Source organism: Aedes albopictus, chromosome 1 (assembly GCF_035046485.1).
Source record: "Aedes albopictus strain Foshan chromosome 1, AalbF5, whole genome shotgun sequence".
Lineage (NCBI taxonomy): Eukaryota > Metazoa > Arthropoda > Insecta > Diptera > Culicidae > Aedes > Aedes albopictus.
The window spans coordinates 70,813,548-70,837,070 of NC_085136.1; the positions used below are offsets into that span (position 1 = coordinate 70,813,548).

Below are 23,523 nucleotides of genomic sequence, written 5' to 3' on the forward strand. Positions count from 1 at the left end.
ACTACTTCCACCTGAGTTTTGATTATTTTTGTTAGATTTCATGTTTACATCTCACGAGTCGCACGGGAAAGAATGTCTAGCAAGCCAGAGCCCTGCATTAACGCGGTAAGGGACAGCTTACTGTTGGCCATGCCCAGGTACCCCACAGGCTCCGTTAAAGATCGAGCATCTCTCGATCACTCATTCCTCAGCACGGGTCGCTTGACACCTTGAATTGGGGTTAATAGTCCTATTCTTCGCAGGGGGGGGGGTGCGTCAGGCCCAGAACTATCGTCCCTGCTGCCCCATACTTGTTCCCTCTGGAATACCGTTGGTGTCTAGGTGTGGGTAGTGTTAAGAGTATTGTCGAGTTAAATAATTTGGGCAATACAGTGATAGACATTCGTTTAGCCGAGGCCAAAAAAAATTCAAAAAAGTATCGGGAAACTCATGCAAAATATTTTATGATAAAACTTTTTTATCGTAGTGATAGTATATCTGAGGGCCCATATAGCCGAGGTGGTAAACGCACGGGTATTCAGCATGACCATGCTGAGGGTGACGGGTTCGATTCCCGGTCGGTCCAGGATCTTTTCGTAAAGGAAATTTCCTTGACTTCCTTGGGCATAGAGTATCTTCGTGCCTGCCACACGATATACGCATGCAAAATGGTCATTGGCAGAGGAAGCTCTCAGTTAATAACTGTGGAAGTGCTCATAGAACACTAAGCTGAGAAGCAGGCTTTGTCCCAATGAGGACGTTACGCCAAGAAGAGAGAAGAGAGAGAGAGAGAGTATATCTAGTACTGTTTTATAAAAATGTGATACATCACACTTACCTGTACACTGAAACAAAAACGAGGGTAAAAACCCTTCAAATGTCATTTTTTGCCTAGACATTCGTTTAGCCGAATTGTACAATTTTTAGAATTCCATAATAAAAAACTAACACATTTCGAACAATATCCAACAAAATCATTTTGTATTGTATCCTGCATTATAGATCGACTTGAAAATCATGAATTAGATCGTTTTTGGAAGTGTTGCCATATTAATTTTGCATGCATCTCATATAAATATGTCATAATATTGCAAATGTTTTCAAATTGAGATTTTATGTAGATTTTTTTATCGGAAGTGTTTCAAAAGAATCTAATGAAAGTTTCATGACCGAAGTAGGTTAAAAAATTACGAAAAACAATGTTTTTAACAGAAAAAAAGAACGCAAGCCATCAAAAAATCACGTATTTATGTATTGTTTCGATGAAATATTATGGTTTCACTTGCATAAATCACAGCGTTTACTACTATTACGTCTTCTAATAGCTCCCAATATTTTCTAGACTGTGTTCTGGCTGAAATAACATACATTGGACGGCTCATATTTCGAGAAATGGCATCGAAAGTATTCAAATTTCTAGCATGAACTACTTGTTTCATAATTTGGACATTCTTTTCAAATAAATCATGTTAAAAATGAATGTGATTCACAACTAAGACTCATTTATAATATATTTCTTCAGATTGAATGAAAAAGCCAATTGTTTGACCATATCTTGGATTTTTGTATAAGCATCTGCTTTTAAATAAACAGGGTACAACAATTCTGACACTTCTTGCAGTTCTTTCACTTAGCAGTCTTCTAACTCATATTACTAAATGAGTATCAAACAGGTATATTCCACAAGCATTAGGACACGTCTTTATTTCAAAGCAGAACTATTTATTTTAACTTTTATCAATCCCATTTTAAAGTTTAACCAACCAAAAACCAGTATACTTAATTTTTTCATGACATTTTATGCAATAATTTGAACATTTTTAACAATTATTCTGTGCCATATTTTCAAAACTGCTAATCTAGCTTACGTTTGAGTGTTTACAGAAATCATTTTTCTTAAATAAATTTGTTTATCGTCGCTTCTTCTTATCGGGACATTTTTTATAATATTTCTCTGAACTTCACATATAAATAAACTTTTAAGGTCAATTATCTTGCTAACATGTTATAAACTAAATGCCTTGGAGTATATCCTCGAAATATACTCACAAAATTGCAAAAAATCTATTGAAAACCAATTTTTTATTTACCTCGGCTAAACGAATGTCTAGGCAAAAAATGACATTTGAAGGGTTTTTACCCTCGTTTTTGTTTCAGTGTATATGTAAGTGTGATGTATCACATTTTTATAAAACAGTACTAGATATACTATCACTACGATAAAAAAGTTTTACCATAAAATCTTTTGTATAAGTTTCCTGCCACTTTTTCTGGTCTCGGCTAAACGAATGTCTATCACTGTATATGAGAGAATCAAGCAAATGCGATTAAACTCATGCGGCCAACAATTTCAAATATCATTTAATGTAAAGTTGCGTTATAATTTGTGAATGTCCGTCGCTCGATGTGACGTAAGGTACATCGGGACAAGTTGAAACGGGTGGGGCAAGATGAAACAGCGGGTTAACATGATGTTATCCAATGATAGTAAACAGCTTGAATGCCATAACACATAGTTTTTGATTCAAACAATCTTTTAGCGACAGAAAAAAATAGAAATTGTATTGAAATCTAGGGTATTGGTTCCCTTATTAAGCATGTGGCTCCCATTTTCATCCCACGAAAAACAAAGGATTGAAGCGTTGTTTGTTTTGTTTCTTATTTTTCTATTTTTTGTTAGAAGTGAGCACCCATGAAAACAGAAAGAACGGAATCAATCGGTGCCGTAATCGCTTGTTTTTGGATAGGATGATTATGGGAGCGTGAGATTACTGATGGCACACATACCCTATTTCAAAAATTCGTGTTTCATCATGCCCCACCCGTTTCAACTTGCCCCGGTGTACCTTAAACATATTGGATCGAGCGAATGGGCCACTGCATTTTAACATAGGGAATCGCGCCACTTGGGCGGTGGCTTCTATTTTCGTCTGTTTTCCACTATAACTCAGTCAAATTTGAACCAATTGACACAATTTTTGGAATTCAGTGAGATAGGTATAGTATCTACCCGTGTACAACATTTCAAGTCAATAGGAAGCAATCAGTGAAGTACTAGATTGAAAGTAGTGAGCTGGATTTTTGTATGGTGAGATGATCAGTTCTCCATTATTCTGTAATGAAATGGTACAAACAGCTTGGGTTATATGATTTCTTGACTAATTTGATGCTATTTGAGCAAAAGTTTGGGTAACTGTGTTGTTGTATTATTTATTTCTTGCAACTTCAACAACATAGTTACCCAAAGTTTTGCTCAAACAGCATCAAATTAGTCAAGAAACCATATAACCCACGCTGTTTGCACCATTTCATCGCAGAAATAAAGAACTGATCATCTCACCATACAAAAATCCAGCTCACTACTTTCAATCTAGTACTTCAATGATTGCGTCCTATTGGTTCAAAATTGACTGAGATATAGTAGAAAACAGACGAATTAGAAGCCACCGCCCAAGTGGCGCGATACCCTACGAAAACCAAAAATGCGGATCAAGGAAACTCGAGCCACGACTCATAATGACGTAGCTGACACTCCACCGTCTACGGCTACAAGCTTGCTTATGCCCGTTTAAATACTCCATTCACTGCTGGCTGTAGCTGTAAGCAGTAAGCTATTACTGGAATGGCAACCCTTTGGAGAATTCTCAGCTTCTAGACGCTGACGTGACGATTCGCTAACAGTAGTGGAGTAAACATTTACTCATTTGGTCGGCCAAGTTGCAGCTCCTGTTACAGCTCGACGAGAAGCACCTAACAAAATAATAACAAAATTATAACAACCGTTGTTAGAAACAACAGAAGTTGATATAATTTTTATAAGAGAATAATTATAACAAAATCATAACAAAATGTGTTATTATTTAAGAAACAAAATTATAACAAAACATGTTTTATTTATTCAAACAAATGCATAACAACTTTTGTTATACTTCGCATTATAATAGAATTGCCTCTAACATAATTTTGTAACACGTTTATTGCAATCTTTGTTATATTTTTTGTAACAAAATTATATCAGAATTTGTAAGATTTTTTGTGTTGTCCCGGAAAAAGCTGATAATTTTTGTTATTTTGATCACCCAAGCCAATAGAGTTATAACAAAACTTGTAACAAATTTGTTATGAAATAAATAACAGAACTTGTTATAACATTTGATATAATCTTGTTATGATTGTACCTCAACTTGTAATATTTTTGTTTAAATTGAAACGAGTTTAGTTAAGAATTTTTGTTATTTTAACTATAACCGGTACATGTTTTATAACAACCGTTGTTACAAAAATCGTTGTAACAAAATAACATAACCTGTAATAATTTTGTTTTCTCCATCTAGTCGGGAGTGAATGCTCAGCGTATTTTGATGTTTATAACGGAATAGGGGTATGCCGTTGATATTTTTAGCACTTCAAACATCTATTGAAAGGTAATTACTGAACTTGTAGTGACGAGTTGATGCAAATGTAAACATACAAGATTCCGTGTAGATACTGTTTTTTGATCGGTATTTACAGTTGCGGGAAATATAGTCGCTTAAATGATAATAGAATTACTTACGCAGCCGGAAGTAAAACCTTTGGAATGAGTAACCTTCATTACTATGAGATTCCAGTAATCAGCTCTTACCTGTAAAAAGAAGAGAAAACAAAACTCAATTAAAAAGTGTTTAAAATTCAGCCCTGAAAGCGCACACCTCAACATAAATGAATTTCATATGCATGTTTCCCGTTGGAGAAAACTAAATTAGCAACAAAAAACCCGAAACTTTAAATCATAACCCGCACGCACGGCAAACCGCAATGACCCCAGCACTCCCCATCCGCCAAGGGGTGCACATCCCGGCAATAATCGAAGCTGAAGGCCGAAAAAAGTAAAAAGTCCACACATCGGCGAATAATGACACGAATTGACCAGACCAGACAGACGTAGCCACAACAGCAGCGCACAGTGGGCCCAGAGTTGCGTTTAAGAAGACAAAAATGTGTGTGCTTAGATGGCTGCTTCGATATAAATACCTAACATAAACGCATTAGGGGTACTCACGAAACAGATTAAATTGCTGCGTAAGCCATGATTTCCTGCTTAGTTGAAATGTTTCACGATTTTGCGAATGAAATAATCAAAGATTGCCTTGGTGATCGTGACGTTTAATCAGTTTAATCAGTTTAATCAGTTTACGCTGTTTGGTGAATCCCCCTATTGTATTTGCTTGGGCCATATTATGACTAGTAAAGATCCTATTAGACGTGACAAATATTTGGCCAAACAAGCCCAACAAACGACCAACACAACGTGAATCATAGCAACCTTGGATAAATTTCGGACTTCAATGGCAAATATTTGGCATAATGACAAACGGTCTAATGGCACCTTAAGTAGAGCAACGTTTTCTCTACACGATGAGTATAGAAGTTTTTTTGGGCATGTGGCATTGTTACTTAAACAATTACTATAAGTTGTGAATCATGAAAGAAAAGAAAGAAAACTGATATTGATTTCTTCGGAAAAGTAGCTCCAAATAAGTTTATGTGCATCCTAGTACTGTATTTCTTGAACGTATATAGAATTATGGAAAAGTTGATAAAAATGTAAAAAAAAAAATAAAAAAAAATAATAAAACACTTAATAAAAAAGCAATGAACCATTGTTCAGTGAAGGTGTACAGCGAAAAGGAGCAAAGAAAAATTCAAACCAAGTCAAGTGAGAAGGAGGAGGCTCGCTCGAAGCGCAAAGTTCAATCGCCGGTTTCCCCCGACCGAATAACGTGAATATGATTCGTTCCTTATTGCCGGTCAGTTCTGGTTGTCCAGCCAGGCCCAGACTACAAGACAACGACACCAAAACCGAGGACGGTGTCAAATACTGTTGCTAAGGGAGTTTTTTTTTTCTTGATTCTTCCCCCGTTGAATGAAAGAGATGTGAAAACAGCATGTGATAGGTACCGTGTTGCATCGACTTCTAAGTTGGAATGATTTTTACAATTTTACTCAAATTTTATTTTTGAAAATTTTTAACCAAGTAGGCAATGTTCTTGTTTCTCTTTTTGTTGATATTCATAGATTTTTAAAATTTCAATATACTCAAAAATTAGATAGAGTCATTCAAACATCATCCAAACCAGTGGGAACCCGTCATCCAGGATACGCACGTGCTACGGTAACTGTGCGACGACGCGATACATATTGCAAAATGTGCGAGATATTGTGAAATCAGGGCAGCAGGGGAGCCAAATTGATGTTATGCGTTTTGCTGTGGCTGTTTCACGCTGCTCTGCGAGTTGGATGGGATGGTTGCTAGGTGAGCTGAGCATTGGAGAGGATTCGCTGGTTGTGGCGACCACCTATCCTCTGATGCTCTGCTCTGCTTATCGTAGTAGCGGCAGTCGTTTTAGCATCATTCTTCTCAAAGTGGGGAACCGCTTGAGATGAGGCTCAATCGTGGGCACACTATCTTCTTCTTCTCTATGGCTCTACGTCCCCACTGGGACTTGGCCTACCTCGCTTCAATTTAGTGTTCTTTAAGCACTTCCACAGTTATTAATTGAAGGGTGTTCTTTGCCTGCTATTGCATGAATTTGTATACTTATTGTGAGGCAAGTACAATAATACACTATGCCCAGGGAGTCAAGAAAATTTTCCCGATTGGAACGGGAATTGAACCCGCCGTCTCCAGATTGGCGATCCATATCCTTAACCACTAGGCTAACTGGAGACCCCAGTGGGCACATTTTAGATCTTATGAATATTCTAATTTTAATTCATACGTCTGATATGGATTTAAAAATAGTTTTACTATCAGTGTTAAAAATATAACAAAATATTCCACACTATGATATTTTGGTAGGATTTTTTTGTGAACCGGTTAGATACGCATTTATATAGCAAATTTATACTAAACGGTGTTCCATTTTCAGTATCGATGATGATGATGATGATGATGATTATGTACCCACTCTCAACGCACGGTTTACTCATGGTTGCAGATTCAGAGGAAAGAAATGATCTACCCGATGGTTTGTTGTAGCAAGGTAAGCTTGATTCAATGGAGACCTTAGTCAAGTTCCATTAAAATAAATATGATTTCACAAAAAATGGAAGTCTACACAACAAACCTTTTTGCTGTACAAAAGTGGAATAAACCAATCTTAAGCAAACTTTAGCTTAAGAAATTGTTATTTAGCTAGTCCTGTTTCTTGGGATGGTGTACTTTAAAAAAATCTTCAATAATGGTCCTCAACATCTGATATTTTTCCAAGCTTTACTTTAGCACAACTTTTATCTATTTATCGTTGTATTCTCCCGCTCTCATTAGCAGTGACTCACGTTGGGGGAAGTTTCTTTGAAGAAATCCCGAGAGGAATCTCTGACAGTCACAAAAGAAATCCCAAAAGGAAATCCTGTACACAATACTTAAGGAGGAGTCCCGGCTAGAGGCTCGGCAGGCCTCCCTGAAAGAATAATTGAAGAAGTCCCGGGAGCAATTGTATGGAATAAATCCTTTTAAGGGATGTAAACGGGGAAGAATCTTCGAAGAGACTCCAGTAGGAATCCTGGCACGAATGTCAAAAAGAATGACGCAAGATTTCCAGATTGTATCTTTGGAAGAACACGAGAAGGATTCCCTGAAGCAATCCTAGCAGGAATCCTTTACGAAATTTTGGAAGGGATCTTTTAAGGAATTCAGTGCAGTAATCCTTGAAAGAATGCTGACTATAACACTTGAAAGATTTTTCTTCTAGATCCCGGCAGAAATCCCCGGAAGATTTCCTGAAGAAATTTAAGTAGGTATATCTGGTAGAGTTCTGGAAGCTCGACAGCAATTCTTCGAAGAATCTCAGAAGAAATTCCGGGAGGAACTACTTGAGAAATCCCGAAATGAATCGCTGAAAAAAAAAAACACGAGAAGAATCTTTCAAGGAATACCAGCGGAAATCCCGGCATGTATACCTGAAAGAATTGCACTAAGATTCTAAGATTTGAATGTTTCTCGGCAAAAATCTTTGAAAGAATTCCAGGAGGAATCTGTTAAGTAATTCCAGAATGAATGTCAGCTAGAATTTCTGATTATCTATAGCAATCCTAACAGAAATTCATGAAGTTTATGCCGAATGGAACCCTTAAAGAAATCATAGCAAGAATCGCGGCCAGAAGCTGAGCAGGAACCCCTGCAAAAACCCCTGAACAAACTCGGGAAGACATACGCCCAAAAAAGCATCAGATCCTGGCTCCGGGGAATGTCTCCGTTACTTTAGAATTGCGTACGAGAATTCTTTCAAGATTACTTTCTGAAATCCCTCCAGAAATTTTTGCTGATATTTCTCCAGGTTTTTTTTCTGGGGTTCCTCCAGAATTTCGTTCTGGGATTCCTTTCCTAGATCTGGGATAGTTCTTCTAGAATTTCATCAGAAGTTCTTTCTTGGATTCTTTAAATAGTTTCTCATGATATTGGGCTGAAAATCTCGTTAATAGAGATAATATAATAATGAGAATCTCCCCGATTTCTTACTGCGTTTACTGGGAATCTTCCGGAAGTTTAGTCTAGTAATCTTCCAGGACATCTTTTCTCAAATCCTCCAGAAGTTTCTTCAGGGAGTCCTCCTGATGTTCTGTATAGGCATCTCCGGGGAGTTATTCCTGAGAATCCTCTAGAAGTTCCTTGTGGGAATCCTTGAGAAATTCCTTCCAGGAATCCTGTATAAGTTCTTTCAAAAAATTATCCAATTACTCCTCGAAGGATACTTTCAGAACTGATGGGATTTCTTAACGATTTTTTGGGAATCCTTAGTTTCTTATGGTAGATTATCCTGTCACATCCTGCGAAACCTAGTGACTTGCAATTCCATGTTCCAAGTTTCCAATCGTAGTCCTTATTTCGTCGCGTGGGTCTTTGCCGATTGTATCGAGTCGTATTTTCTCCTATGTTATTCGCAATGGGGATTTTTACGGGTGGCTTATTGGGCCTACGTCAACACTCCTGTCTCGCCGGAGGGCCATCGTGCCAGTTCTTTTTAACGTCCCAACCAACACTGGGACGACCACGCTGATGGGGCTACCACCTTGGATCTAGCTGGGCGTGGTGCAGCGTTTCTTACTCAGCCGCTGGATGCCAGAACAGACGCTGTTTGAGCCGCACCTCCTTGGTGAACAAACGCTCGAATCGTACCTCATCAATCTAGCTGAAGTCAGCAGGACAACAATCGATCGAGAACAGCTATGGCAGATTATGCACGAATACGGATTCCCGGATAAACTTATACGATTGATCAAGGCAACGATGGATCGAGTGATGTGCGTAGTTCGAGTATCACGGACACTCTCGAGTCCCTTCGAATCTCACAGAGGGTTACGGCAAGGTGATGGTCTTTCGTGCTTGCTGTTCAACATTGCGTTAGAGGGTGTAATTAGGAGAGCGGGTGGAACGATTTTCACGAAGTCCGTTCAGCTGCTTGGTTTCGCCGATGATATTGATATTATTGCTCGTAAATTTGAGACGATGGCGGAAACGTACATCCGACTAAAGAGTGAAGCCAGGCGAATCGGATTAGTCATTAATGTGTCGAAGACAAAGTACATGATGGCAAAGGGCTCTAGGGAGGAATCACCGCGCCCGCCACCCCGAATTTATATCGACGGTGATGAAATTGAGGCGGTTGAAGAATTCGTGTACTTGGGCTCACTGGTGACCGACGAGAACGACACCAGCAGAGAAATTCAGAGGCGCATTGTGGCAGGAAATCGTGCCTACTTTGGACTCCGCAGAACTCTACGATCGAATAAAGTTCGCCGTAACACGAAGTTAACCATCTACAAAACGCTGATTAGACCGGTCGTCCTCTATGGGCACGAAACATGGACCCTACATGCAGAGGACCAACGCGCCCTTGGAATTTTCGAACGGAAAGTGTTGCGTACCATCTAAGGCGAAGTGCAGATGGAAGACGGGACTTGGAGAAGGCGAATGAACCACGAGCTGCATCAGCTGCTGGGAGAACCAACCATTGTCCATACCGCGAAAATCGGGAGGCTACGGTGGGCGGGTCACGTCACCAGGATGTCGGATAGCAACCCGACTAAAATGGTTCTCGAGAGTCATCCGACCGGTACAAGAAGACGTGGAGCGCAGCGAGCTAGGTGGGTCGACCAAGTGGAGGACGATCTGCGGACCCTACACAGAGTGCGAAACTAGAGACAAACAGCCATGGACCGAATAGAATGGAGGCGGCTACTATGTACAGCAGAGGCCACCCCGGCCTTCGCCTGATCGGTAAGGTAAGTAAGGCCAAGTTCCAGTGTGAACGTAGAGCCATACGGAACAGGAAGAAAAAACGTATCCTTATTTTCACGCACTTTAACGTATATAACTTCTTAACACGTGTTCTATAACAAGTACTAGACAGGAAAAGTCTCCTCTTTTCGACAAACACAGTATGTAGTTTGCGTCTGCGGGATGAACTGATACCTACAGATTTCAAAAAAGTAACATTTCCAAAAGCAGTTAGGCCCATTTCAAATATTGGTGCGAATTTGGTGAGTTCGTTCTAGTCTACACTGTTGTTTGACTGTGATATTAAGTGCATGGAATTTTGGCAGGACTGAGTGATTAAGATTTCATAATGTGATACATTCGGTTTAGTTTTTAGTTTTTTTTTTAATTTTTTTTTTATTTCAGCGAGCAGCAATCTACTCAAACTTGAAAAAAAAAAAACAAGAAATCAACCACAGCAACCGTAAATATTTTGAAATTATTGTAACAATTTAAACATATCATAGTACTATAGCACCTTTTAATAAGTGGAGCGGACGTGGTGTGATGGTTAGAAGACTTGAATATCACTCCGAGGACCTGGGATAGAATCCCACTCCCGACAAACTCGCAAAACGTGAGTTCTTCCTTCGGAAGGGAAGTAAAGCGTGTGTCCCATGATGAACTAGTCTAGGGCTAAAAATCTCGTAATACAGATTAAAAAAACCTTTTAATAAGTCACATAGCTTGGACGCCCGTATAAACTTATCGCGCTTATAGCTATTGCAAACGCAACGAATTCCATTGCGGCGGGAGAAGCGGAAACCAAAATCCATTGATTTTGGAACCGACCGAATTATCTGCATTGCTTTAGTCGCCACCGTCGCCCCGAGTCAAAGAGTAAAAGAAGAATCCGACGGGGGCGGGCAGGCTGCAACGATTGACTTGAAAATTCAATCCACACCGTCCGGTAGTGGATCGCGGCATTATTGGGATTCAGTTGATCTCGATAAGCTTCCTCCGATGATCCCTTCCGCTCGCTCGTGCTGCGCAGCAAAAAGGTAAGCGAAGGTTCTCCATCAAACATCATTCAACCGGTCTACAACAATAACCGCCACAAGCGATTGAGCATCAGCACAATTCGAATGTGAGCGCGAACGGCACTTGAAAGGACCTCAATTATTGTGCAATCGACGATGGTTTCTACTTGATTCCGGCCGCAGGCAGTACTGGACTAAATCCAGACGACAAATCCAACACCCATTGAGAAATTCCATCAGCCTCAGCCCCTTTTCTTTTGATTGCCACATTTGTATTGTTTTCCAACCGTTATTCCGAGCACGAGAAATTTTGATATTTTTAGCACTTCTAATCCTGGGACAATGCGCAGCGCAGGACTTCGACTACTTGTGAAAAAAAAACACTTCACAGCATTATCGATGGCATTGTTACACCATATCAGTGAGGATCGGTTGAAATCGACTCCATTGAAGAGGGACGATTAGTCCTCAAGAGGAAGACCGAGGCCAGTTGAAACAATGCTCAAAATTGTCACGTACGAACGGAGAAACCAGTTTACAGGATTGGGTTTTCCTCAATCGATGCTGGCAGGTACAGTGAGCGACTGGGGTCGACTGAGCCTCAATAAAACTAGCTAAAAAAAGGTACAGTGAGAATTCCATAACTAGACATCTTTTTGGTTTTAATCAACCTTTTGGAACACATCGATCGTTGCAAGCTGTCAAAAACCTTTATTTACGCTTTCAATAATGCAAATCTTGTAGACGCATAAACTCGTGGATTTCTGCTTCTGAAGTACGCATGAAATTCAAAATAAGAGTCCACATCTGATTTCACACTAGTGCTATACTTGCAAACGCATCTGCAAGCAACTTGTACGGTTTCTGGAAAATGTTTCATCTGCGGGATTTTCTGTTCAGCATGTGACACCTCTCGCATTCAAACTGTACTGATTCACCTTTCGTAAACATAATCGCCCCGCCATTCTGACTGGGCTAGGAAGTAAGGTAAGCCTTGAATCGCAGCATGCTCGTCGAAAGTAAAAAAAAAGTTAATTGATTTTTATCGATTTCGTGGAATCCGATTCAACCTAAGCGGGGGTTCACTGCCAGCCAACAGCACCAGCGCAGCGGTGTCAGATTTCGGCGGTTTGAACAATGAATCGGTTGTTATACGATTCGAATACTCCGGATATATTTTGAGTCACACATTGGGAAACTTTTGGTCATTGACGAAAATTCATTAACGCAGTGCCCAAAGTCAAACCAAAAAACTTAAAAAAACACGTTTTTACCATGTGAAGCACACTAATCATGGAATTTAAACGATTTTGTTCTAATTTCATTAGCCTTCCTTTTAATGGTGTGTTGATATTCTGTTACACACAGACTCACACAGACTCTAATACTTTGTTGGAATTTCACTAGCTCAATCAAAAGATTTTTGAAATATATATATTTTAAAAATCCTAATTAACGCACCTAGCGGTGATAGCGCCTTTCTCGTCCCTTCGAAAACCCATTTCAATAAAACTCCAGTGACATGTTGATGTACATCGCACTTTCATACATTTAACTCTAACAGAAATCCATTTCATGGCATCAGGAATTTTGATGTTTGAGATTCCAACTCGTAGAAAAATGCCACAATCTAGAATTTGGAGCCGCCATTTTGGATTTAAGTCCGCCATCTTGGATGTTCTGGTCACCATTTTTAGAGTCCAGGCATCTTCCCTATGCCAAATATACCCATATTGCATGGTTTTAGGGCTAAAACTCAATTAAACAGACGCCATCTTGGGTTTGGAGCCGCCACCTTGAATGTTAGGCACCCATCTTGAATTTTGGGCCGTCATCGAGGAATTTCTGGTCTCTACTATTGGTTTCCACACAAAGTTCGTCAACCATGCTTAAGCTTACAAAAATTGCGGTAGTATGATGTATCGCACGATGGGGCTTGATTCAGTTTTATAAGCGGCCAGTTCTACCGGTGCTGGTCCGGATCACTGAAATGGCCATAATTCCGGAACGCCTTGACCGATCCGAACCATTTTTATACGCAAACAATGCGATAAAATTACGGTTCGATTCCAGTTATAATCCGAAAAATCAACCGATGGGAAGTGCCTTGAAAGTGAGTAACCTTTTTTGTACACAGACATACATACACACATACATACCCACAGACATCATCTCAATTCGTCGAACTGAGATGATTGGTACCGTAAACCAGGGTCAACTTGATCTCATGGTTGAAATTGATCAGACGTTTTTCCGTTAGATAAATCATACTTTTAATAGTTTGCTTACAAATATTGTTTAGTGACTCGTTCCAGCAGCACACTATTTGAGAGGAAACTATTGATAGTATACTTGATCTAACGGGAAAACGTCCGATCAATTTCGATCCGGAGATCAATTTGACCCCCGTTTACGGGATATGTGACTTGGCTCTCGGAGCCTTCTATCGAAAATTCGTTTTTTGAGTGAACATATTGCCTTTCAGTTCACTTTGTCGAACGAGAAACGCAAAAACTAAGAGTATGATGAATATTCCAACAAACATTACTGATTTTGATGCTCGTGTGGGGTCCGCTATTCATAAACACATCATTTCTAAAGCGTTGATTTCCTAGCCCAAGTTATTCCGGTCAGTATTTGAAAACTCACACGAGTAAGAAAATGTGTGCCGCGCTTGATCTTCAGGTTGTTGCTTCTGGTTGGTTGCGATGCTGCATCAGCAGACAGGTTAAGAGACTCACAAAAATTTACAACAACAAGTAGGTAAATGGATGTCATTCACCTCGCATCGAGAGCCCGTGGAAATATCTCGTCATTTACTTAGACGGTGAACCAGTTTTACCTCTACCATGTGAGTACAAAGTTTGAATTAAAATTTTCGAAATAAACTTGCGTTTCCAAAGGATGATGCAATATGAATGCGCGTTTCGAAAAAAAATAGATGGGATATTACATTCAATTTTGATCGTTTTCACTTTATAGGCTATTTTACGAAACGACAACAGTGTTGATATTGATATTAACATTCACGGGCTTGGGCGCAACCTCCTTTCAAATTTTCATTCATGAAATGAGCGTTCAGCTGATCCGAAACGTCTCGTAAAATGGCTCATTGGAAAAAATGTAAAACCACAGATAACAGACGTTTATGCTAGCATGTAAATGTTATGGTTATGTGTGTATGTGTAAACTCTTTTAACCGTTATTTAAAAAAAAAAATGATAAATTTCCAGAATGTGTGATTAAAATAATGAAATCGAGCACTTGGCACTGAAGAAGGCTATTATAAGTCGCAGACGAAATATGTCAATCTGTCCAAAAATAAGCACAAATAGTGGAATTGAAATATTTTTGCTCATCCTGGCTAGTTTTTCTTTCAAAACTTTGAAAGTTTCCTTTGGAAAAGCAAAGTGGTAATAAGTTTTTTTTTTCAATTTCAACTAATAAAAACAAATTTCTCCCAAAGGTCAAAACAAGTGTTAGTGAAATGAGAACGATGCCTTCGACGTTGTTTCAGGATGTTTTGAATACTTTCATAGAAATCTGTGAAGAACCAGCCCTAACGGTCGACCTCCTGATTACGCTACGTCACTCCTTTAGGCACAATATCCCAGCTGTTTTACGTCCGAAGAAATATTTGCGGTCGCTGAAAGTAACCCCAAACCTTATGATCGGAATTGTGAATAATAATTTATTATTATTATTAGCTTTATTAGGGAGATTTTTAGCTCGAGGCTGGTTCACCTCCAGCACAAAAAAAAAAATAATAAAAAAAAAAAAAGAAACATTGAATTTGGCATTCCATTTCAATAGGTCGTATGCTTGCTCTGATTACTTTGCTGATAGGACCTATTCAAATCGAACGCCAGAAATAATCATTTACCGTCAATATTGGTGAGCAGAGTCGGTAAAAGGACGCAATCAGGATTTTTGCATGATTAGATGATCAATTCTAATTTCTGCAATGAAATAGTGCAAACTGCGTGGGTATTATGATGTATTGCCTAATTAATGCTGTTTGAGCAAACGTTTGGGTAACTGTGTTGTTGAGGTTGCAAGAAATAAATAATACAACAACACAGTTACCCAAACTTTTGCTCAAATATCATCAAATTAGGCAATCAATCATAATACCCAGGTTGCACTATTTCATTGCAGAAATGGAGAATTGATCATCTCACCATACAAAATTCCAGCTCACTACTTTCAATCTAGTACTTCACTGATTGCGTCCTATTGGTAGTGTACCCTTTCTTGCAAGTGCGTGATGCAATTAGGTGTAAGCTTTCATAAGCTTTCGTGGTGTTTAAGTAAGCACTGTGAAGCTTGCCCACGGTGACAATACGCATTGCGTTGTTATGCGTCAAGCACAATAGCTGTTATTAGTTTATGCAGTACAAACAAAATAATTAACTTTCTCATAGACCGCATTCCAATAATGTTGCATTGTCGGCCAGTTTTCCAGCGACCTGCCTTGTTTTGTTGTGCTGTCGATATTAGGGAAATGATGCAATATAAATGATTTATTGCTAATTCTATAATGATGCATTTTGATCCAGTACTCAGCCATGTCTCAAAAGATATGTTAGTAAAAAAAAATGATTAATAAGATGTAGTTATAATGTTACACACGTGCCTCTGGAGCCATGCTCAAACGGAACATACGTGTTTCACTCTGCTCAGCACATATCATAAAAAAATCGTTCTTGAACAGCCGTCAAAACGTTCCTGAGTCCCCATTGGTCGAGAACAGTCGGACCCTGAAATGCTGAAGGATATCGGAAGAAATCTTCCTTTTTTGGCTGTGGAAATCAGATCCGATGTTATGGATACCCAATCAAGCAACTGAGCGAATTTTTGTTCCGAAAATGTACCAGGAGATCGAGTTCATGGAGTTTCAACGAGGATGCCGAATTCGACTTGTCCCGTAAAATTAGAGGACCTTTGTTAATTCAGTCCAAGCTTTGCTGGATGTCAAGAAGAAAACGTTGAAGATTTCGAAGAAACGTTAAAGAAGCGTTTTTCAAATCAATGAAGAGATAATGAAGTTGATCATTTTTAAGAAATTACGGGGAAACACTTAGAAATGGATGCAGTCGTACCAAAATCGTTTTGCCTTAAGTTTTTCCGTTTTTGGTTTCCACTGCGATAGATTTTAGCTTGAAAATGGCTCTTCCAGCCTTGACAAAATTCAAATACAAGAATAAATAGCTGTCAAGACTGGAAGAGCCATTTTCAAGCTTAAGTTTTTCCGGAATTCTCAACATTCTGAAGACAACGTTTGCTTAAACTGAGGTATCGCAGGAATTTTCATTTTCATTTTGCAGCATTTGGTGGGGCAATGAGAGCGCAAGTCAGTCTAAAGCCGAGAAAAGGAGGGGTAATGTCTGAATAGTCTTTGCTGATCACACAATGGATATGGCATTTATTTTTCCTTGTTGGGGACATAATGCCACTGCGACCATTTATTTGATATGGCATAGGAAAAGGGTATTTTTGTGTGGGATTAGGGTGTTGGTACAGACTTGACAATATTAGTGCTATTCGGATGCAAATTTATTTGAAGACTCGCATACCTTTCGAAACCAGAAAAAAAAAATGACAAGCAAGTCATAGAAAAAAGAGCGTCCAATTGTTTGTTATAACAAACGGACACTCCTACCCACTCCAATTCGTTAACCATCTCGAACGGGACGGTCGGGGAAATATCCGCCATTGCTCTGTTGCTACTAAGATGGTAATCTCAGATTCTACTTCATGTTTTGCAACAAAAACCTATCATTGTGTATGTTCACTTGCAGTCCATATGGTGATTGTTTTTCAACATCTTCACTGCGATAGAACTCGAGATTCTTATTTTTCTTCTTCTTCTTTCTGGCTCTACGTCCTTACTGGGACTTGGCCTCGCTTAAACTTAGTGTTCTTTTGAGCATTTCCACTGTTATTAATTGAAAGGCTTCCTTTGCCTGCCATTGCATGAATTTGTATATTGTGAGGCAAGTACAATGATGCACTATGCCCAGGGAGTCGAGAAAATTTTCCCGACCGGAACGGGAATCGAACCCGCCGTCTCCGGATTGGCGTTCCATAGCCTTAACCACTACCCGAGCAAAGGCGGATAACAAAATGATAATAAGTTCTGTTAGCAGGTTATCATTCGTTTAATAATTGAGTTTGTTATCATTTAGATTGAATTAAGAGCCAACATAACAAAAATGATAACACAAATTTACTCCTCGAATATCATAATGATAAGAACTTAAGTTACCATTGAGTTCAAGTTGATAACTAATTGTGTTATACAATATTTTGTTCCACATTGCGTTTAGTTATCAATATGGAAAAAGACGAGTGATTGATAACAGGTTTTGTTATCAATTAGTTATCATTTAGAGCTATTTTATCGACCAAAATAGTGAAAATCTGCTTTATCGACATCGCCAGCTATTGAAATTTTTTTCTTATAATCTACAACCAATGTTTTCATCTATTGGGCCCAGTGGGTTTCGAACCCTGAGCGATTACCGGTCTCAGCCGATAGCCCCCATACCAACGGGACTCAGTGAGAGGGAGAGTAGTTGAAGGCTACGCTTTCTTACTCCCGTTGCATCGGTGGTGGAAAGTGGGATCTATTTTGAGATTCGAAATCCACCAGACTCTCAGTTTTGGGAACGCTTTGAAATATGCGCTTGGAAGCTGATAACATATTTTGTTTTCATTGAGTATTTTTATGTTATCGCGATAGGCCAAAACTATCGATAACTAAATTTGTTACCATATAGTTATCATCAATTGGAAAATATGATAACATGTATAACAAAATGATAGCACCGATAACACAGTTTATTATCAAAGTGATATCATTTTGTTATCCGCCTTTGCTCGGGTACCCAAGTAACACACATGTTATATAAAAGTTACGACAGCGCAAGTTTTGGTTGTATAGAAATTTATTTAACGTTATTTCAACACAATGTTAGAATTACGTAAAATAAACTTATATACAACCAAAACTTGCGCTGTCGTAACTCTATTATAACATGTGTGTTGCTTGGGTAGGCTAACTGGAGACCCCTAAAACTCGAAGATTATCATCTGCAAAATCGCGAGGCAAACTGTTAGAAAGAGGATAGGAAAAATAACACGGCGTCCCGTTTCACCTTAAAAATGCGAGAAACCTCCATTTTTCTCCTATCCACAACACTGGGACGTGCTCTGTTGGATTTCGAACGCCTCGGAGAATATTACAAACCTTCAATGGCATTTCCACACAATAACATTCAGGGGTCTGACTGGGCCTATCACCAACTTGGAATTATATTTTCCCGGTACATAAACAATTTCGTCAAATGTCCGATACACTATGCAGCATGATCAGTATATAACTACACGGGATAGACAAAATGATCGGGACATGTCAAATTTTCACTTTTCAGCGGACCTGGTGTGATGGTTAGAACACTTGACTATCACGCCAAGGACCTGGGATCGAATCCCACTCCCGACAAACTCGCAAAATGTGAGATCTTCCTTCGGAAGGGAAGTTAAGCATGGGTTTCGAGATAAACTAGCCTAGGGCTAAAATCTCGTTAATACATATAAGAAAAATCACTTTTCTAAAAATGGACAAATAGGTAGAACTTCTTGAAAAGTGCATCAAAAAAATTCATTGCATTTGGTCCATTGAATCCGGAGATATAACAGTTTAAAGTTGGCTATCGAATAATTTTGACTTTTTCTAGAATCTTTCTAACTTGATGTAGAATAGCCCGATCTTGCCCAAAATTGGACCATTGATAAACAACTAGTTGATCAACTTACAGTAAAAATTTCAATTTTTTCCAGTTAGCCAAGTGGTTAAGGCTATGGATCGCCAATTCGAAGACGGTGGGTTCGATTCCCGTTCTGGTCGGGAATATTTTCTCGACTCCCTGGGCATAGAGAATCATTGTACTTTCTTGCCTCACAATATGTAGGTATAAATTCATGCAATGGCAGGCAAAGAAAGCCCTTTAATTAATAATTATGGAAGTGTCCAAAGTACACTAAGCTGAAGCGAGGCAGGCCATGTCCCAGTGCGGACGTAGAGCCATACAATAAGAAGAAGATGATGAAGAAGAGGACATTTCTTAAAAGAGTATTTGGAGATACCAGGGATTGACATTGTGGGATGTTTCAAATCAAAGTTTATCTTTTAAAATTATTATTTTTTTAGTTGTTCCCGATTCAGCTCTGAACTCGTAAAACATTAGGGGGCATCCATTTAGTACGTCACGCAAAATTTACGGATTTTTCGTATACCTAAAGCATTGCTTGTCACACTTTCCGGAGACCCCCTCCTCCCTCTGAGCGTGACGTACTTAATGGATGCCCCCTTATCATAGAAAGGGATGTTCTTATGAAGCCAGGAATGCGTACAGTTATAGAAAATGTCCATATGAAGATATTCGATAAACCAGTTTTCACAGATGAGCAGATTGGACCAGAAAAAATGTAATAGAGACTTGTATCGATTTTTCGAACCCTCTAGTGGATAACTGACACTGAGGAAGATTACAACTGGTAGTCGAAATACGCATATCTGTCAAAGGTAAGCAATTAGGGCGGAATTAAAAGGTACACAACTGATTATACTCATTCGAATAGAGACTGTTTGTTCCGTTGATTGACAAAAAATCTCAAAAATACAGGTGGCATTGATAAAGATCATTTGGAAAATTTGAAGTTTGTTACTGAAAAATATTAAGGGTATTCACTGAACAGATTAAATAACTGTGTAAGCCATGATTATCTGATTGTTGAAGTGTTTCATGAAATTGCGAATGAAATAATCAAAGATTGCCTTGGTCATTGCGACGTTTTATCAGTTTAATCGGTTTGCGCTGTTTAGTGAACCCCCTAATTATTTCGTATTTAAACGACCAATAAGACCACAAGTAGGTAGTTTATAAAAAGAAAATATTTTTCAAGTCTGGCGCACCTTTTCATTTAAAGTGAAGGAGGCTATCATATGATGATAAATTAAAAGTTGATCTTAAAGGTAATGAGATTCTAGAATTAGGAATCATTAAAGAAAGTGGTCTTCTTTCGCAAGTCCCACAGTAGTGTTCATTATAGAAAGCTAAATAAATATACCTCGCGTGATAATTACTCTTTACCTTTGCTATAAGATATATTTTTGATAAATTAAGACCAAAATATACTATAAATTTTGGATGTAAATCAGGATTTCATCAAAACAGAAGGCTTCAGAATATATAAAATTTACATCATTTATTACTCCTGATGGTCAATATGTGAACACATTTTTGAAGTAACTGATTGAGGAGTAGAAGATTTGTCTGTATATAGACGATATTTTGATAGCCTCTAAACATATTGACACTTAGAGAGGATTTGATATTCTTAGTAACAATCTATTCGAGCCTTATTTTGATAAATTGCGAAATTGAATATTTAGGTTATATTATAAGCAAATTTTAACGAAAGCCAAGTAAATCTCACATTGAATCAGTATTACAATTTCGCGTACCAAAAACTTCAAAGGATGTTCAGGGATTTTTGGGTATGACCAGATTTTTTAGAAAATTTATTCAAAATTTTGCTCTGATAGCAAGACCACTTTACAATCTATTGAAGAAGGATTCGGTTTTCTTATTTGATGAATCTGAAATGAATACAACTAAGAGCTATACTTGTGTCGGCTCCTATTGTAGCAAAAGTTGAAACACGACTGCATTGTGATGCAAGTTCTTCTGGATTTGGAGCTATATTATTACATAACCAAAACACTGGAAAATTCCATCCTGTTAACATTTTTTTTAGCAAGAAAACTGATGAATTAGAAACAAAATTACATAGATTCGAGTTAGTTGCAGTAGTGCATACCATAAAGTGCTTTCATGTTTGTTAACCAGGTTTGAAATGCAAAGTTCCTACTGACTGTAATGCTTTGGCTCAAACTTAAGCGAAAAAAGAAAGAAATCCAAAAAATAGTCGTTTGGCTTGGTTTTTAGAAAACTACAATTATACTTTGGAGTTCAGAGATGGAATGAAAATGCGTTAGGTTGTATTTGTTGACAAATCGAACAAGAAATTCTTGAGACATGTACTTCTGTAAGTATCAAACATAAAAAAAAAACAATATTGGAGATCGTCGCTGCTCCAGCAGCTCTTACTCACACATGTATCCTGTGCAGCATAGAGAATATCGCTTGATCTTCACTATCATTCAGCCAAAGCACATTCGTTATCAAGTACTCTATGTATAATCATTTGTTAGTTGAGTTAGGTTCAGCCTATATTTGTAAACATCCTTCAACACACGTCTAGTAAAATATTGACATTTGAACCACAGACTCTATCTGTGTATGAAACTAAATTGATCGGTAGTGCGTTCAATTTTAACTGTGGATTTAGTAGTGAATTAATCTTAAAATCTTTCACGATCTCTTTTGCATTACGATTTTTACGTCGATTGATTTGCACGAACGATTGATCAATCTTAAATAAAAATAAAAACAATTAAAAAAAAAATCTGTGTGATTTATGCAACGTTATTTCTTCATTTTTTGGTATGCTAAATCATTTTACTTTTATAATAGTATGCTTATACCGATTTTCTGTTTTCCTTGATAAAGCTCAGGGCAAATTGCTTAAGGAATTACTGGTAGAATCCACGAAAAAAAATCTCACGAAAAAAACTTTAAGAAAATGCCCGAATAAATATCCGAAGTATTTCCGAGTGGCATCTCCAAACGATTTCTCGGAAGAATATTCAAAGAAATTGTAGGAAAATCTGAAGCAATAGTCGAAAGAACCACATGAAGAGATTCTATAGGAATTCCAGAACGAGATCACTCAGTAAGAATTTCCGAAAAAAAACTGTAGAAAATATCTAAGATATTTTGAAGGCTTTACGGGGCGTCATCACAATCATCAATCAATGCTCTGAAACTTTTATGCAAATCTCGAGTTCTATTGCATGAAATGGGTTAAACATTTGATCGTTTGTATGCATACATGTGATGAACAATCGATTAAGTTTTCAGTTAGATCAGTCCACTGGAACTGGAGATTTGCATCTACAAAATTTCGGGGGTAATGATGATGAACAATTAACACGGAGTCCCTTATCTCTCTGGATAAATCACCGAAAGAAAAGAATTGAAAGAGAAATGCCTCGAGGAATGCTTATACAGCGGCCGTTCGCTCGTTGCAACGTCACTTTGACACTAAAGAGCATTGAAATGCATTGCCAGCATGACTGATTGCTTTTTAATTGCAAACACATGTCAAATTTTGCAATTACAGGTCGGACTCGATTATCCGGGGGTTCAATTAACCGGGGGACCGATTATCCGGGGCTCGATTATCCGGCATAAATGGCTCGATTATCCGGGGAAAAGTTTGTTTTTGCTTTGTTTACAAATTTTTAGACTACAATATGTCAAAATATGTGATAAGCATCAAATACAACACCTGTAAATAAGATTTAGCCTTTTTAAAAATTGTTTTTATTTTTTCACATTTTAAAGCTAAAATTTCATTTTTAAAAAGCATGGTTCTAATAATACGAGACGTTAAGTTTAGGCACTACAACATCATGTATGTTAGCTTCTATGTTTAACGAACAGTTTTTGATTGAATAACATAAAAAATAAATGAAAATATGCATGGCTCGATTATCCGGGTGATTCGATTATCCGGGGTGAAATAATTTTGGAGTCACCCGGATAATCGAGTCCGACCTGTAGCGGACTTGCAACCAAAAAGCGTTGCAATGAGCGGGTTTGCAACGAGCGAACGGGCGCTGTATAAAAAAGCACTAGAAACTACCAGCAGAACTTTCTGAGTGAATTGTGGAGTGTTTGAAAAATTTCTGGAGGAATTTGTTTAGGGATCCTTTGCGAAATCACAGGAAATATTTCTGGAAACATTCTAAGGAAGTTAACAATTTTCATCAAATTATGAGAATTACTGTATCGGATTGATATGGAATGGCTGCTTAAAAAATTGGCGGGCATATCAATAACTGTAAACTATTGGTTTCATACTCCACCTCAATATTAAATCCCACTACTGAACTAATCCTGCAATGAAAATGCACAGCTGTAGATAATACATAAACAGCTCAACTAATCCGTCGTCTATCTATAGCCAACTATCGCTTTCTCACTGATCCCACTACTGATTAGAAGCAGTATTGTGATTATTGTGGAAGAACCGCTTCAATGCAATAGGAAAACAACAACATTGCTATTG

The 23,523-nt window shown here is 38.2% G+C and overlaps 1 protein-coding gene across 7 annotated transcripts in view; it reads right to left on the reverse strand.

Annotated features, from left to right (window-relative positions):
• LOC109397189 (uncharacterized protein K02A2.6) overlaps positions 1 to 23,523 on the reverse strand; it is a 340,877-nt gene that overhangs the window by 144,798 nt on the left and 172,556 nt on the right. The window lies entirely within an intron of this gene.